This window comes from Pinus tabuliformis, chromosome 9 (genome assembly GCF_031772625.1).
Source record: "Pinus tabuliformis cultivar Carrire ecotype Pingquan chromosome 9, CPIR1, whole genome shotgun sequence".
NCBI classification, from domain to species: domain Eukaryota; kingdom Viridiplantae; phylum Streptophyta; class Pinopsida; order Pinales; family Pinaceae; genus Pinus; species Pinus tabuliformis.
Window position 1 is genome coordinate 248,525,837 of NC_142307.1, and position 15,306 is coordinate 248,541,142.

The following is a 15,306-nucleotide window of genomic DNA, read 5'->3' on the forward strand; positions in this document are numbered from 1 at the left end:
ACATCCTTCTCATTTGCAAAAGCCAAGTCCATTGCACGCTGAAATGTGGCACCCGCATTCTTTAAACCGAAAGGCATTTTAGCGTAATGAAAGGTTCCCCATGGAGTGGTGAATGTTGTCTTGTCTTGGTCATCTTCATGGACAGAAACTTGGTTATATCCGGAATAACCATCAAGTAGTGACATACGAGATGCTCCCACTACTCGCTGAAGTATATGGTCCATTTTGGGTAGTGGATAATTATCTTTCAATGAAACTTTATTGAGATTTCTAAAATCAATGCATAAGCGAATCTCACCTGTCTTCTTTCGTACGGGCACCAAATTAGAGATCCAATCTGAAAATCTGATGGGAACAATGATCCCTGATTTGTACAACCTGTTTATCTCCTTTTCAATAGATGGAAGCAACTTTGAATTTAGCCTTCTCAACTTCTGTCTGAATGGTTTTTGATTGGGCTTGATGGGTATGGTGTGCTGAATTATATTGGCATCATATGTCTTTAAGTCATAATAGTCCCAAGCAAACACATATGCAAATGAAGACAACAAACTGATATATTTGTCCTTGATCTTTGGTGGCAATGCTTTAGACAGTTTTACCAATTTAGGATTAGCAGCTATTCCGACATTGACCTCTTCCACACCCTTCTCTGTTGGCTGCAATGTTGGTTTGTGGGCTACATCATCTTGATCGAAGAGTTCTTCTAAAGGTATCAAGCCTTTAGGAATAACATTATTCATTAGCTGCAACACGTCCATTTGATTGATCTGCACATCATCTGTACCATTACCTTTACCATCGTCATTTTCTACATCAATTGAGGTTTCTTTGAACTTACCTTCGTTTTGCAAAAAATCATCAATCTCCTCATCATCTTGGAAAACTTGCCAATATCTCTGATTTTCTGGGACAGTCAGACGATGATTGACATGGATTTCAAATTTATTACTAGAGTTCATTGGGATTTTCAAACTACTTGCTGCCTTAGCAAGAGCATCACAATGCTGTTTTGAACATGAGGCACACATGTCAAGGTATATTCTGAAAATAATTTCAGGATGTCTAGGACTGCATTCCGGTAAGCCCGCATCCGAGGATGTTTTGCTTGATATTCGCCTCTGACCTGCTTAATCACCAACTCGGAGTCGCCATATACTGCAATCCTCTTAGCATTCAACTTTCTTAGAATCTTTAGGCCAGCAATCAGAGCTTCATACTCAACCTCATTGTTTGAACAATCAAAAGCTAATTTGTAAGAGCATACCCACACATTACTAGGCACCTTGTTTGGGGCGGAGAAAGGACTGCGTACCCAAATACCAATTCCAGCACCATCATTTCCCACTGCACCATCGAAATCCATGGTCCACAAACCTTCTTCCTCTTCTTCCAAGTGCTGAAATTCTGCTGGCTCTGTTTTTCCTGCTTGCTGTCCATTATCTTCAGCTGATTTCTCAATGGTGTTTTGCTGTTCTCGTCCTTCTTTCTTCAAAACTTCTCATAAATTTTCTACTATTTCTGGAATACTTTCTGCTTCAACTAACTGACCATCTACATCATTAAAACTATCTGAATACAAAACAAAAGACTCTAGATCTGTATGTACATAATTAATTGGATGATTAATGGGTTTCTCCTTGCTTGTAATCACGTATTTCATTTTTTGTTCCCGATACAATTTCCTCATTTGGCCAAACACCGGAATTGTTGCATAGGAGAAATCTAGCTGTAGTGTCCCTTTCAATTTCGCTACCCAAGACCTGGAAAGAAGCATGCCAAACCTGGGAGGAATATTTGCTACAACAACATCCATCAAAACATTCTTCATTGGGAGCTGATCCAGACTCACAACCAAGTCTTTGATGAGTCCTATACATCTTACTCTGCTGGAATCAAACGAATAGAGATCATGGTATTGCCGGGTGATGTCCAGACCAATCTTATCCATGATAGCCTTGGGCATGAGATTTTGAGAAGCTCCGGAATCGAACATGGCATTATGTAACATGAAATCATGCAATCTTAAACTGATATAAAAGGGTGGCACATCACTATCAGGAGACTCACCATTCAATGCTGGCCCAAAAATCATTTCAGGTTGATCGTCTTCGACATTCACCATGTCAGACATTGGGTCCAAATTCAACATTTTAGATACTTGCCCTCTATAACTGTTGTTCCTCATTATTTTAGTCAAGGGGATGGATACCTTTAATTTAGAAATCTCATTCTCTAAATTAAAAGCGGGAATCTTTTCTACCTCTTTGACTGGGATTTCTTTCTTTTCCTTTTCTTTCGATGCAACTTGCTGATGTGATTGTTCTGCTGATGGTGATTTGCTGCTCTCCGGACCAACCGCCTCCTTTCCTTTCCTTTGTGTAACTGATGAATCATTCTTTGATGCCTCAACATCCTTCCTTTTCTGAATTGGTTTGACCGGCACATCTCTGTTTCTAAGTGAATATCGCTGCTGTTGGGCGGATAGAGCATTCATATAGCCTCTTTGGTACTCATCTGATTCTTCCTCCAAGACGGTGTCGTTTGCTAGAATGAAATCTACATCTTTGTGTACAGCCGAACTTTCTGCATACTCCTCATCCTCAGTGAGATAAATAGGCAAATCATCAGGAGTAAAGAGGTGGTTTTCTTCACCTATTATATTCCCGTCCTCATCTGACTCCGGTCCATGCACAAAATTTTGCTGCAAAGGTGTCTGTACTGGCTGTTGTGCTGTCTGCTCTTGGGCTCGCTGATCTCTCTGTCTTATTCTATATTGTGGTTGTTGCTGACCACAAAAGTTAGGATTTCTAACTTGTGGCTCCGGTTTGTCAAGTTTCACCCTTTCAAGCATCTGCTCTACCTTCTGGAGTAATTGATCTACCGAGGAAGACTCTTCTTTTACGGTGACCTTCTTCTCTGCCTTTGCTCTAGCTCTCTTGGTCAACAGATTTTCTTCAACCTTGACCGCTATCTTCTGCATGTCTTCCATTGTGGCATGTTCTCTCTCTCTTAATTGATAAGCCATGTCTGCATCAAAACCATCCAGGAACTTCACCATGGCTAGTCCCATAGGTGGCCTTAGATGATCTGGAATTTCGTTATAAACTGAATTGAATCTAATGCAATAGTCTTGGATCGACTCACCAGCGTTTCGTCTGATTTGCTCATATTCAGCCATAATTTGAAGAGGATTCTTTTTCACTTCCCATCGGTTTAAAAATTGTCTTTGTAGGTCGGCCAAGGTAGCGATACGTGCCACCGCCAAACCTCTGAACCATTTCCTCACTTCACCTGCAAATGTCTGTACAAAGAGTCTCATTGCCACATTCTCCACATCGATCTCATGAAGTTCATAGAAATCTGCCATTCTGTCCACATGTTGCTGAGCAGTAATGCTATTAGGAGTGCCATCAAAAAATGGGATTTTTCTTTGATAATCTGCGGGCATATCATCTAGAACTTGAGGCAGAACAAGGGGTGCAAAATGGGCAGCCATCACTCTTGGTGGATTTGGCCTTAGAGGTGTTGGAGGAGTGTGCACAGTTTGTAAGGGGCTAGCAATTGGAGTTTGAAGCTGAGCTATAATGTAATTATCAATTGACCGGTTAGCCCTTTCCGTCTCCAAGTGTACAAGAAACTGTGGATTGTGGATAGTAGAGTCAACTGCCCTTTCGGATTTGGTTTCGAACAACGATAGTTCAAACTGCTAATCAAACTCTAGCTCTTCAAGATACTCAAAAATGTATGGGCATGAATGGGATTTGAACACGGGAGATATAGAGCTTTCTTGACGACGAATTCTTGAAATCAAATTTGGATTTTCGTAGATGTGCGGAGGATCTGGATCTGGATTAGCTCTGGTATATCGTCTAGAAGCCAGCATGCTATTGAGAAAAATCAAAGGACACAACCAACCTACTCAGCCTATCCAATCCTAAACTTATCATTCAGAAGCTTAGAATTATCAAGAAGGGGATTAATTTCATTCCCCAGTTGAGTCGCCACTATGTTAGCACCTAAATCTGCCTTAGGCTGAAGGAAGGCAAATTTCAAGGTAACCACAAACCACGCTCAGTCTGGTAGCTAGCCCTACCAGAACAGGAGAGGGCTCTCTCCGAGTCACGCTCAGCGAATAAGTAAACGGAATGGTCTGAGATGACTAACAGTGAAATATTGATCTTAGGCTAGTAAGTAAATATGGATACAAGAAGCAATTTTTTATGAATGACTGAGTTTCTGGGATGGTATGGGACCAACGGACAACAATGAGCAGAGAATTTAATACAAAGGCACAGATTATTTCGTGAGGCAAGATAGGCGGAAAGTCTAGCAATTTAGTTTGAAATAACGTGGAATGGAGGAATTGCTTAGGAGGGTGAAAAGGGCATAAGTACATGAATCCTTTTCAACAGAAGAAGAACACTGAACATGAAATTTTCCCACAGGCAGAGCAATAAAAATGAATTCTACCTTATCTAACTTAGAAAATTTCACTGGAAATGAATATGAAATGAACTGTGAAACATTACGAAATACATATGAAACATAAGAGACACATTTTCTACACTCACAACCACATGAATCTCATGAAACAGAGCCGCTGCCTTTCATTAATCCTCTGTCAAAATATACAATGAAGAACTGAGTTTCTCTCCCATAGTCTCCCAGAAATTACAAGCCAACCCTTTGCAAATGGTTTGCATACAATAAATAGACTATGCCATGAGGAAATAGAATGACCAAGAGTTGGGGAGTTTTTCGAATCATTACAAAGTGGAAGTGGAAAGCCAACCATTAGTTACAGGTGCAGCGTTACAAAAATGACAAATGGCTTGGGTGACTGCTCGCCTTCCTTTGCCACTTGGATAGTGTTAGTGTCAGTCTTTCCAGCCTTCCTCCAGTGATCAAACATGCTCTTACAAAGTGATTTTGAAGTGTCAAGGTCAAATTTTGTCATTTCAGTGAGTCTTCAAGAAAAATTTGGTCACTAGGCATTAGGTCTAGGGTTTGCTTTCACTCCTTTCAAAATTGACCAAATGCCAATCTATGTCACTATTCAGCTGATTCTATCATCATTCATAGGGTTTTCATTATCATGTCAGTGTCTAATGAGTCATTTTACATCTTGTTCATGCTTCAGTTGCGCCTAGGTAAGGTCATTTCCCTCTCCTAGGGTTTTGAAGGCAATTTCTCTTGGGCGGCCAAATCATCGGCAAAACTCATATCCTAATGTTCATACACCTTCCCCTATCCTTAAAGTACCTTATCAAACACTTCCCAACACTCAGATCGCCCAAATTCCTCATTTTTGCACAAACCCTAGTTTCTTGCTACAACCTGGCAATTTTCTAGGTTTGGCCTGTGTTTTGCCCTTTTGGACCCCTTCCCCTCACTCCATCTCTGAGATTACACTTTCCCCTGCTTCCTAACATCCCTCCCTACTTCCAAAAAATTTTCCAAGAATTTAGAATCCCCTTATCCCCTTCATTTCGCTTCATTTCGACAAAATTCCTTGTTTCACACATCGGGATAAGTTTCACTCAAAAGCTGTTTCAGAGCAATCAAAGATGAATTTTGGAAAAATGAGAGAGGTTTTTGTTTAAAACATGCCAAGGAAGAAAAAACTCCTTCACTTTTTACACAGGTGTCATGGTTTGAGAGAAATGTCAAGAATATCGTTGCTTCAAGAGAATCAAAGACACCTCTGAAGTGACCTTGGGAAAATCAAGTTTTCTCCTAGCTTGGTTGGCCAAATGATTTTCTTGATGGGTAAAATGATAACTAGACACAACGATCTTTCCAATGAGCTATCATGAGCTCAATTTGGGGTTGTGGAAGGCATTCAAAAGTTGACTTCAACAACACTCTTCCTTCAAGCAGCCTCATTTGGCACTTTTTGAACAGTCTTGGGAGATTTGATTTTTGACAGGTCAAATCAACTCCAAATTGAAAAATTCCAGTTGGGTTGGAAAGTAGATGCAAAGACCTTTCCAACGAGCTATCCTGCACCCGATTCTGACACTGGGAAGACCTCCAATAGCCTCGTGAAAAAGCGCGCGACCCGTTGAAGGCGCGCGACCCATCAGGACACCTTTGCCAGTGCAAAAATTACACTGGCGCGACCCATTGAGGGCGCGCGACCCGTCAAGGTTTTCTCCATAAAAAATTACCAGCAAGATACCAAGTGACCACAAATTATTCAATCTTGTCAGGTAGGCCCTCAATCTTAAACAATTCTTGCTTGCCATGGTTAAAAGAAATCATGATTGCATTCTCAAAGGCCTTCATTTGCAAATGGAAAGCTCCACTTTGCTTTGGTTTAAAAGTTTTAAAAATGGCTAGGGTTTATATGCTGTTTTAAGGTATCCCCTTGTTATCATTTTCTTCCCATTTCCCATTTCTTATTCCTTGTCATTCCATGTAAATTTCCCTTCCAAATTTGTGAAAGAAACCTAAACTCTACCCCTTTTCCCTAAGAAATAAAAATCAAACCCTAACCCCACCTCTCATAATACATGTAAATAAATTTGTATAATCTTGTATATGCGATGATTTTGAAATGATTTTCCCCTAAATCCCTGTTTCATTATTATTCCCAATTTCCCTTTAAAAGTATCCCTTCCCTAACATTCCCCTTGTGCTCCTTGTCCCCTTGAAACAACATATAGATCAGCATTTTGCAAGGCAGAAACAGCAGTACATTTTGGCCACTTTGCTCCTTAAACAATGTCAGAAACCGAAACCTATGAGCAGAGTGATGACCATGAGTCAGCTTCAGAGTTTGAGGTACAAAGGAGGCCTCACAGGGGTGGTAAGAGTGGTCATCATAGGAGAGAGGAGCCCACCTTTTTGACTTATTTGCAGGCTTGTCCACTTGCAGTCACATGTTTCCGCCACATGTCATGTTATGAGTTTTGCGAGAGGCTATGCTTATCCGGGTCAATGCACACTTGGAGAGGCTGTTGACTAAGGCCAACCAAGATAAAAAATTGCTGAGGAACATGAAGAACCATTATTGGGCACGGATGCACGTGTGCAAAGCAAAAATGAAGGTGCTTCAAAGGCGGTTGGCGAAGGCACTAAAACGGAGAAAGAGAACCGATCCCCTCCACATCTTGGCCGAGGCTTCACTGAAGGATCAAGGCACTAAATAACCTAGCCACAGCACAAATCCCAAGAAATTTTGAGCATTTTGGGTAAATTTTGGTTTTTTAAGGCAATTTGCAGGTTTTTCCCATTAACGGGTCTCACCCCCCGCGCGACCCTTCATTTTGGCAACTCCATTTTGCAAAAACTCAGCATTTCCAAATTTTTCAGGCAAAGTTACACATGCTCATGGATGGACAAAAAATTTTGTGAAGTTTTGGGCCTCCAAAAAGTCAAAAAACAAGCAAAATTTGACTTTCTGCCACATTTTTGAGACACAGAAAGCAGTCTTGGGAGATTGCAATTTTGGAGGGGAAAATGACCTCCAAATTCAGAAATCCTAGTTGGGTTGGAAAGTAGACTCACAGAACTTTCCAACAAGCCTACTCTTGCTCAATTTGGACACCTGTAAGTGCCCCAAAAGTGGTGCCAAAGGCGCGCGACCCGTCAGGCAGGGGCGCGCGACCCGTCAGGCAGTTTTCTCCAAATTTCACTGTACAGCTCAGAAAAACGCAGTTTGACTCTGTTTGACTTTTTGGGGTGGATTATGATCCTCTTTGATGTAATTATTGTACTTTTATGACACTTTTACTCTTATGTAACTCTTCTAGAAGATTCATTCATGAAAAGGGTGAAAATTAAATGAATGAATTGGTTTCCTAGCTTATAGAGGCAAGTTGTTTTGACTGCCTAGTTTGTAGTGCTTAGTTTAGAAGTGGTTGAAACAACTCCTAGGATAGTGAGCTCGACCCATGGAGGCAGGGAAAGAGGTTAGATGATCTATATTATGTACTTTCTTGCTCATTTTCATGGTTGGACTCTTGAGGGAGAAGCTATCATTGTATTATTCACTGTATCTCTGCAATTTTTGGCTAAGGAAGACCAGGGTTTTGCAGTCCTTTTTGGGATTCTTGTGGTTACATGTATTGATGGTGTGTTTCTCTATGTACTTGTAAGTGTGTTATGTGAACCATTTCCTTTCTTTTCCTTCTGCACATTAAACAAATGAAGTGTTAAAGTAAGAATTCATGACTGTCATGCTCTGCTTTTAAGTTTGTTTAATTTCAATGTTTTCTACTGTCTAAGGGGAATTCAAAGTTATTGTTTGCTCTCCTTGGCTCCTCACCTGTCATTCCTGATCATCCACCTCAATCAAAGGAATCAATACTATCTCCTACCTCGCCCCAAAGAACCCCCTGCAGAAACTGTGTCCAATCCCCGCACCCAAAATTGCCCTTTCCCCAATTTTCCACCAAAAACCCTAAAAATCCCAAATCAACCCTTTTGATCAGTTTACTAGCCTAAAATCAGTGTTACCCTATTGGTTATCTCGCCCATTGAAGATTTTGACCGAGATAGACCGGAGAGAGCCCTCTCCTGCCCCGTAGGGCTAGCTACGAGGCTAAGTGGTTTGATGTGGCCTTGAGGTTTACCTTTCTCAGCCTGAGGTGAAATTTCAAGCGCTAACATACTGGCGACCATACTGGGGAGAACGAATTGTTTGCTCACTGATGTGTTTAATTCATAAGTCTTAGATGGAGTCTGAAGATACGCCAGATAGCCTTCGAAAACGCTCTTGCTTTGCATCAGCGCAAGTAGATAAACGCTGCTTCAGTCGACCTCCGTGAGCTTGTGAATGTAACACTTCATCTGCAATTTACCCCAGTACATGTATCAAGTTCAGATCTGATTGTTGATGGTGGACAACGATCAGACACTTGAAAGGCTGAAATCATTCACTTGGCGACTCTAAATCATTTTCGAGATCAGATCCAAAGACTCCACTGGAGGATGATCCCGACCAGCAGAAACATGAAAGGAGAATATGGCAAGATCAGGTACTCAAGTTGGAATTTCATCCAAGACATTTTGTTCTTTGTCATAAATTATTTCTTCTCTTTTCCCAAGAATGTCAAAACTTCTTTGCAAAGTATACTATGTTTGAGAAGAGATCCTCGGCCTGCAGTTGATTCTTTCCCTTTGAAGATTGTGAATACCAAAGATTTGCATGCCTTTGAGCTTGATCAAGATCCTTTTTCCGAATTTTGTGATGACCATCTTCAAATTGATGAATCTCAAGAGACCAAGACTGATCCTATACTGCTGTACATACCCCTATACCTTGTAAAATTCCAGATCGGTATAAACCTCTTGTTTTACCTTCCGTTCTTCATGCTTTCCCCAAAAATTATGATCTATACCTGCCGAGGTTTGATGGTGAATGTAAGAATGTCAACGCTGAGCAACATGTGCAAAATTTTGAGAATTTTCTAGATCTTTTTGAAGTTGATGAAGAAGATGTCAGTATTAGGCTTTTTGCTCTTTCTTTGCAAGCCAAAGTGAAGAGTTGGTTTAAAGCCCTGCCTGATGCGAGTATCTCAGATTTCTAGCAGTTTGACAAAGTTTTTCTCGACAGGTGGATGATCGGTCAGAACCTTCTCTTGATTGTAGAAGAGTATAACCAGCTGAAAAGATTGCCAGGGGAGACAGTACAACAGTTTTCGGCCAGATTTAACCAAGTTTATTATTCAATGCCAGTTGATATAAGGCCTACTACTAGATCTGCTCTCTTACACTATCCGGGTGCCTTTGATCCGGAGATGGAGTTTCAGCTGAGAGAAAGGGATATTGCAACACTTCACGAGATGCAGAACAGTGCAGTAAATGTAGAGGCTCATCTGCTGATCCGAAGGGCAAGGTTGAAAGAAGAAGAGATGAAAAACATAGATCCGGAAAAATCAACATCTCTAGAGGTAAAGCTTGACATTTTGGTAAGTGCAGTGGAAAAGATGATGGACAAGATCAACACAAGGAATGATTATGATGTTCAAGCTCATGGCTCGCTGATTGAAGAAGAACAAGTTGCTGATCCAAAACATTTTGTTTCCTATCCTAGTTGTCATAGATCTGATGATGATTGTTTTGTAGATCATCTTGGAGAAGAAAGAACTGTTGATATGACATGCATGCTTGATGATATGTTTTATACCGATGATTTGCCTCAGTATGATCAGTATGATGATGATTATGTTCTCCAAAAAGAAGCTAATCTTACAGACAAATCAGCAGCTAGTGTGTGGGAGGAAGAAGTTCATTTTCAGCAGTTTGAAAACAATGTTCAGCCATCACATATCAGCTATGACAGTGACGAGGAAAGTGCAGCAAATTTTGAAGTAAGTGAAGGATCTTTGCCTTTTTGTTTTGATTCATGTCAGTTCATCAGAGACAACTTCCATGCAATCAGAAATCAGTTTTCAACAAGTCTTGATCTAGACCATCTTGAGGGCAATGAAAATTTTGTTCAAGACTTCTCATATTCAGATTTGCAACCCCCGAATGCCATTGATTGTCAAGTTGCAGCTGAAGACTTGGAAGTGGACACACATGATTTAATGATTCAAGGTGATTCCCTACCTTTTTGTTTCGAATCATTTCAGTTTTTGAAGGGAAATTTGCATAGTCCATCTTCAGTGAAGAATGAGCAGCATGTAGGCAATCATGTAATCACATTGGAACTAATAGAAATGGGATTGCAGCAGTCTTTTCAAGCTTTTCATGATCCAATAGCTGATGTTTTGGATGAGGTTTGCAGTCAAAGTCTTTCTCCATTAACATGTGAGCTTGAAACATGTGCTGATATGAATTTGATCCGGCAGCCGGTTTCTTTGTCATTTTCAGCAGAGGTCTCGTCACAAGGCTCAGATCAAAATTTGCATTCATGGTATGAGGAAAAGAGAAGTAATCCATTGGATGAGCTAAGTTCCAGTGTGCCTGAATTTCAAGATCCTTATGCAGTGTTTTTGGAGGTGGATAGAGAAGCCATATCATTCAACGGATCTGTTTCTAAGTTGTCATGGGAGTTGCCTTTCAATAGTTCTCTTTTGTTGTTCATAAGCAAGCACTTGTGGAGAATTCGAACAGCAGATGGGACACTTACTTGGTTACATTGGTTGTTTCATTTCACTTGATCAGGTGATGAATGAAACTGTTAGAGTAGGTTTTGATGAATAAGCTCCACTTTGAGCATCATTTTCAGTTGGTCAATTGTGTTTAAGTATCGAGTCAGTTTTTAGTTGAGTCATGAGTCCTTTATGAGTCAATTTTTAGTCTTGTTGTTAAGTTAGTTTGTGTCAGTTTTCAGTCATGCATTTCAGCTTGAGTTTTTGATTCCATTGCCCAATAATTGTAAGGCACTGGTCTGCTCTACCAGAGGTCTAAGGTTCTTGGCACCTCCAAGGAGCTACCATCCCCATTGGAGCCAATGTTAGTGTCAGTCTTTCCAGCCTTCCTCCAGTGATCAAACGTGCTCTTACAAAGTGATTTTGAAGTGTCAAGGTCAAATTTTGTCATTTCAGTGAGTCTTCGAGAAAAATTTGGTCACTAGGCATTAGGTCTAGGGTTTGCTTTCACTCCTTTCAAAATTGACCAAATGCCAATCTATGTCACTATTCAGCTGAGTCTATCATCATTCATAGGGTTTTCATTATCATGTCAGTGTCTAATGAGTCATTTTACATCTTGTTCATGCTTCAGTTGCGCCTAGGTAAGGTCATTTCCCTCTCCTAGGGTTTTGAAGGCAATTTCTCTTGGGCGGCCAAATCATCGGCAAAACTCATATCCTGATGTTCATACACCTTCCCCTATCCTTAAAGTACCTTATCAAACACTTCCCAACACTCAGATCCCCCAAATTCCTCATTTTTGCACAAACCCTAGTTTCTTGCTACAACCTGGCAATTTTCTAGGTTTGGCATGTGTTTTGCCCTTTTGGACCCCTTCCCCTCACTCAATCTCTGAGATTCCACTTTCCCCTACTTCCTAACATCCCTCCCTACTTCCAAAAATTTCCCCAAGAATTTAGAAGCCCCTTATCCCCTTCATTTCGCTTCATTTCGACAAAATTCCTTGTTTCACACATCGGGATAAGTTTCACTCAAAAGCTGTTTCAGAGCAATCAAAGATGAATTTTGGAAAACTGAGAGAGGTTTTTGTTTAAAACATGCCAAGGAAGAAAAACCTCTTTCAATTTTTACACAGGGGTCATGGTTTGAGAGAAATGTCAAGAATACCGTTGCTTCAAGAGAATCAAAGACACCTCTGAAATGACCTTGGGAAAATCAAGTTTTCTCCTATCTTGGTTGGCCAAATGATTTTCTTGATGGGTAAAATGATAACTAGACACAAAGATATTTCCAATAAGCTATCATGAGCTCAATTTTGGGTTGAGGAAGGCATTCAAAAGTTGACTGCAACAACACTCTTCCTTCAGGCAGCCTCATTTGGCACTTTTTGACCAGTCTTGGGAGATTTGATTTTTGATAGGTCAAATCAACTCAAATTGAAAAATTATAGTTGGGTTGGAAAGTAGACTCAAATACCTTTCCAACGAGCTATCCTGCACCCAATTCTGACACCGGGAAGGCCTCCAAAAGCCTCCTGCAAAAGCGCGCGACCCGTTGAAGGCGCGCGACCCATCAGGACACCTTTGCCAGTGCAAAAATTACACTGGCGCGACCCGTTGAGGGCGCGCGACCCGTCAAGGTTTTCTCCATAAAAAATTACCAGCAAGCTGCCAAGTGACCACAAATTATTCAAGCTTGTCAGGTAGGCCCTCAATCTTAAACAATTCTTACTTGCCATGGTTAAAGGAAATCATGATTGCATTCTCAAAGGCCTTCATTTGCAAATGGAAAGCTCCACTTTGCTTTGGTTTAAAAGTTGTAAAAATGGCTAGGGTTTATATGCTGTTTTAAGGTATCCCCTTGTTATCATTTTCTTCCCATTTCCCATTTCTTATTCCTTGTCATTCCATGTAAATTTCCCTTCCAAATTTGTGAAAGAAACCTAAACTCTACCCCTTTTCCCTAAGAAATAAAAATCAAACCCTAACCCCACCTCTCATAATACATGTAAATAAATTTGTATAATCTTGTATATGCGATGATTTTGAAATGATTTTCCCATAAATCCCTGTTTCATTATTATTCCCAATTTCCCTTTAAAAGTATCCCTTCCCTAACATTCCCCTCGTGCTCCTTGTCCCCTTGAAACAGCATATAGATCAGCATTTTGCAAGGCAGAAACAACAGTACATTTTGGCCACTTTGCTCCTTAAACAATGTCAGAAACCGAAACCTATGAGCAGAGTGATGACCATGAGTCAGCTTCAGAGTTTGAGGTACAAAGGAGGCCTCACAGGGGTGGTAAGAGTGGTCATCATAGGAGAGAGGAGCCCACCTTTTTGACTTATTTGCAGGCTTGTCCACTTGCAGTCACATGTTTCCGCCACATGTCATGTTATGAGTTTTGCGAGAGGCTATGCTTATCCGGGTCAATGCACACTTGGAGAGGCTGTTGGCTAAGGTCAACCAAGATAAAAAATTGCTGAGGAACATGAAGAACCATTATTGGGCACGGATGCACGTGTGCAAAGCAAAAATGAAGGTGCTTCAAAGGAGGTTGGCGAAGGCACTAAAACGGAGAAAGAGGCCCGATCCCCTCCACATCTTGGCCGAGGCTTCACTGAAGGATCAAGGCACTAAATAGCCTAGCCACAGCACAAATCCCAAGAAATTTTGAGCATTTTGGGTAAATTTTGGTTTTTTAAGGCAATTTGCAGGTTTTTCCCATTAACGGGTCTCACCCCCCGCGCGACCCTTCATTTTGGCAACTCCATTTTGCAAAAACTCAGCATTTCCAAATTTTTCAGGCAAAGTTACACATGCTCATGGATGGACAAAAAATTTGTGAAGTTTTGGGCCTCCAAAAAGTCAAAAAACAAGCAAAATTTGACTTTCTGCCACATTTTTGAGACATAGAAAGCAGTCTTGGGAGATTGCAATTTTGGAGGGGCAAATGACCTCCAAATTCAGAAATTCCAGTTGGGTTGGAAAGTAGACTCACAGACCTTTCCAACAAGCCTACTCTTGCTCAATTTGGACACCTGTAAGAGCCCCAAAAATGGTGCCAAAGGCGCGCAAAGGCGCGCGACCCGTCAGGCAGTTTTCTCCAAATTTCACTGTACAGCTCAGAAAAACGCAGTTTGACTCTGTTTGACTTTTTGGGGTGGATTATGATCCTCTTTGATGTAATTATTGTACTTTTATGACACTTTTACTCTTATGTAACTCTTCTAGAAGATTCATTCATGAAAAGGGTGAAAATTAAATGAATGAATTGGTTTCCTAGCTTATAGAGGCAAGTTGTTTTGACTGCCTAGTTTGTAGTGCTTAGTTTAGAAGTGGTTGAAACAGCTCCTAGGATAGTGAGCTCGACCCATGGAGGCAGGGAAAGAGGTTAGATGATCTATATTATGTACTTTCTTGCTCATTTTCATGGTTGGACTCTTGAGGGAGAAGCTATCATTGTATTATTCACTGTATCTCTGCAATTTTTGGCTAAGGAAGACCAGGGTTTTGCAGTCCTTTTTGGGATTCTTGTGGTTACATGTATTGATGGTGTGTTTCTCTATGTACTTGTAAGTGTGTTATGTGAACCATTTCCTTTCTTTTCCTTCTGCACATTAAACAAATGAAGTGTTAAAGTAAGAATTCATGACTGTCATGCTCTGCTTTTAAGTTTGTTTAATTTCAATGTTTTCTACTGTCTAAGGGGAATTCAAAGTTATTGTTTGCTCTCCTTGGCTCCTCACCTGTCATTCCTGATCATCCACCTCAATCAAAGGCATCAATACTGTCTCCTACCTCGCCCCAAAGAACCCTCTGCAGAAACTGTGTCCAATCCCCGCACCCAAAATTGCCCTTTCCCCAATTTTCCACCAAAAACCCTAAAAATCCCAAATCAACCCTTTTGATCAGTTTACTAGCCTAAAATCAGTGTTACCCTATTGGTTATCTCGCCCATTGAAGATTTTGACCGAGATAGACCGGAGAGAGCCCTCTCTTGCCCCGTAGGGCTAGCTACGAGGCTAAGTGGTTTGATGTGGCCTTGAGGTTTACCTTTCTCAGCCTGAGGTGAAATTTCAAGCGCTAACAGATAGAAGCCAACCTTTAGTGGAAATACTTTAAATTTTGCCTTAGGTGCCAAAAAAAATGTAGTGTAGATGAGCGGGCCCACTTGGAGAAAGTCACAAATCGAAATGTCGTGAAGCGGAAGTGATTTTGGCCTTTTTCTCTATATGCGCCGTGCCCAAATCTA